Consider the following 3,954-nt stretch of genomic DNA (forward strand, 5'->3'; position numbering starts at 1 on the left):
ATTTGATATGGTTAGTTACTTTATTTCAGTAAAAGAAAAAATTGTGCGTTAGAAGAATTCGAATGTGCCTCATTGATCCTTTTTTTCATTATTTACAACGAATTTCATTGTTATACACGAAAAAAGTATGTTTTCATTTATGTCATACGGTTGGCAACATTTTTTTAGTAAACGAAAAAATTATGCGTCGAGAGTACTCATATATATAGAAAGGGTCCCTATTTTTATTGTTTATAACAATTTTAAACTTATTATTTAAATATTACTATGATCAATAATCACTTGTTAGTAACAATGTTCAATTGTTATGAACACAACTCCATATTATTGACAATTATTATTGACTATTATAGCGTCTTTAATGCTGTTTTTTCAGTCCTGACACGAGTTCGAAATTCTTTCATTGCTGATATTGTTTTTTTAATTTTTTTTTTTTTCGATGAAATATTGTCATCATATAACCATACAAGTATTCCAATCATTTAATATTCATATTTCTGCAATGATCTTAAAATTTTGTCTAAAAAATGGTATAATTTATTAATTGCAAAATTCAAGTAATTTCCTTTTTTTCCAGTTTTTCGATTCTGAGATAAGGAACAACACAATGCTATCACACTATTTCAAAAAATAATTCACGTTATAATTAAGAAATAATAATAAATTTGCTTATAACCGAAATATTTTATGCGAAACTAATACCTTATACACGTTGATCTATTGCTATAAACACGTTGTTTAGATCAAATTTCAAAGGGTATAAGACTAGTAAACAAAGGGCATAGCTGTGTGTTATTCTTATCTATAATGGTTTTAACGCTTTCTTCATTTTATTCATTAATAGGAAAATGGAGTCCAGCGACATTCAATATTGCAATGGTTTATCACTGTGACAATTGAAACCAATTTTACCAGCTCGGTTAATTGATCATTTTACAATTTTACAGATTTATAATGATGGTTAAATCAATATCTGTCACATTTCGCTTTTATTAATAGACCGTACTTGTATATCGATTCAATCGATCGATAATTATTGATCATTGTTTATGTACTAGCCGCATGGCAGCGCCACTAACTAATTCCTTCGCCGATACTTAAACACGTATCGATTAAATTGATCATTTCCTTACAATATATTTACCATGATGTCGGCAAGGTTAATCAATCAATACTTAATTGCACTTTGACCTAGATGGCATCCAGTTGCATTGTAAGTAACTTTTGTCGGAATGTGAGACCACGTGTTCATTAATGTTTTCATGGAAGCACGGCCAGTCTCAATTTGGTAATTAGTGTATATATAAATTTTATTATCGGTTAATAATTAATGATAAAACATATGTAATTATCATCATTTATTAACTTTTATTTAGTTTTATGTTATTTAGTAATAAGTGAACGATTAATTTTAAGTGTTTACTGTCGTTATTCATCATACAAAAAAGTGTACACGACATAGGTTATTGTCACACGTGTGACACTTTTGTACACAAATAACAAAGACATTAAATAATTACAATTAATTGTTAATTTTTACTTAATAACATGGAATTCAATCATAAACGATGATTTATTTTTTTTTTTAACAATAATTTACAATTTATATTTCAGATTAATCTAAAAAAAAATGGATTCTCAAAGTGAATGATAATTTATTTTTGTAAATAAATAATACATAATTAGAGAATTCATTTTTATAATTGTTTTTTTTCTTTTTCCGCCTTCCTCCAGCCAGGTCTGTCTGTCCATAAAGATGACTTCGTATCCGGGTGAGAATTCTAGCTTCCTAGGGCAGCGATCGACCTTTTTGCTACTGAGTCCCGTGGGGTCCTCCGCGCCTAGGATCGCCGCATGCCCTGCTCGAAAGCTCATCCACTGTCTATGGCTCCTCAAGCGGATGGCTGCCCTCTTCGCTGGCACCTCCACCATCAGTTCCGGCGGAGGGATGCTCAGTAGGCAGCCCATAGCTAGGGTTGGGGTTGTCCTTAGGGCTCCCGTTATACCCAGTAGTGCCGCTCTATAGACTTTGTTTAGTTGCCTCCTGCAGGCGTTCCTCCTGACGGAGGTCCACCATACTATGGAGGCGTAGGTTAGTTGGGGAATGACAACAGCTGTGTACAGCCATTTTATTGTTTTCGGCTTCAGACCCCATGTGACGCTGAACATTCTTCTGCAGGTCCAGAAGGTAGCCGTGGCCTTCTTGACCTGTTTGTCGATATGTGCCCTCCAGTAGAGCTTCCCATCTAAGGTTACTCCAAGGTAGCACACTGTTTCCGAACATTACAGCTGTTTGCCAAAGATGGAGAGATGCCTGAAATCAGTCCTCCTTCCTCTTGTGAACAAAACCAGTTCAGTTTTGCTCGGGTTAACCCTGAGCCCCCGAACCTGGCACCATCTCTCAACGACGTTGAGGGCCGTCTGCATTCTGAGGGACAGACTTCCCAAATCGTCACCTGTGACCGTGATGGCCACGTCATCAGCGTAGCCTTGAACGCTGAAGCCCGCCTTTTTCAGGTTCGTAAGAAGTTCGTCCACCGCCAGGATCCACAGCAGGGGAGATAGGACACCTCCCTGCGGGCAGCCCCTGGCCACTGCAGCTCGAACCTCTGTACCTCCTAAATAGGCGATGGCCGTTCTACTGGCGAGCAAGTTCATGATCCAACGTGCAAGCGTGACGTCTGCTCCGAAGTTCTGAACTGCCTCACCCATAGTTTTGAAGGGTGTGTTATCAAACGCCCCTTCTGTGTCTAAAAAGACCCCAATTGCCGACCTGCCTGTCTCCAGGGCTCTCTCCAGGCCTCCTACGAGGTCATGGAGGGCAGTCTCTACAGACTTGCTACTTTGGTAGGCGTGTTGTGCTGAGCACAAGGGCCTAGTGCACAATGCGCTCTCTTCAAGGTAACAGTCCACAAGCCGCTCCAGCGTTTTTAAGACAAAGGAGGTTAGACTTATGGGCCTGTAGGCCTTTGCTTGATCGTAGCGGTCCTTCCCTATTTTGGGTATGAATACCATCCTGATCGTCCGCCAAGCCTTAGGTATGTAACCCATGGCAAGGCAAGATCGGTAAATATGTACCAGTCTGCGCCATAGTCGCTCCCCGCCCATTTGCAGTAGAACCGGATAGACTCCGTCCGTGCCTGGACTCTTGTAGCGATCAAAGGTACCGACTGCCCATTTTACCCGATCGTAGGTTACCACTCGCCTGGCGGTTTCCCAGTCGGCCCTTACGAGCCCGCCTGGTCTATCAGCCTCGCTTGTGGTTTCTTGCACCGGGAAATGGGTTTTAATGAGGAGCTCCAGTATGCCTTGATGGTCGTCGACCATCTCTCCCTCCGAAGATTCTAGGCCTCGGAGCGCCACGTTCCTGCCGGGGGTAATCAGCTTGCGGATTCTGGCTACCTCAGGTAGGGCTTCCAGTCTCTCGCAAAATCTTCTCCAGGCTTGCCTCCTTACTGACTTGATCATAGACCTGAATCTTCTCCGTGAGGTTTTGTATTCAGTCCACATCTGATCCATCTTGAGCTTTTTTGCCCTGTTAAAGAGTCTCCTGGTTTCCCCGCGAGCCTTTTCAAGCTCCCTGTTCCACCATGAGACTCTCCTGCACTCCTGCATCACCCTGGCTGGGCATAAGCAACTATAGGCCTCTGCAATAGCGTCTTGTAGGTCCAGCACTGCCTCATCGAGGCCGGCCGGAGACCCTACACGCCTTTCCGTTCCGGGTTCCCCCATGAGTCTTTCTAGTTCCTGCTTGAACAGGCCCCAGTCAGCGCTTCTTGGGTCCCTACGGAGTTGCGGTTCCACATTGCCCACCTCCCCTGTTTGCGGGAAAGTTAAACTAAAACTATGGGAAATAAACATCGATTTTGAGGTCACTACTTCACCGCTGGGCTCGTTTAACGCTATCTTAGGCGACCCCTTCTTCGCTAAAGCACAAGCTACTATTTCTTTTCA

Source organism: Chelonus insularis, unplaced genomic scaffold (assembly GCF_013357705.1).
Source record: "Chelonus insularis isolate UGA/USDA-ARS -01 unplaced genomic scaffold, ASM1335770v1 contig_43_pilon, whole genome shotgun sequence".
NCBI lineage: Eukaryota > Metazoa > Arthropoda > Insecta > Hymenoptera > Braconidae > Chelonus > Chelonus insularis.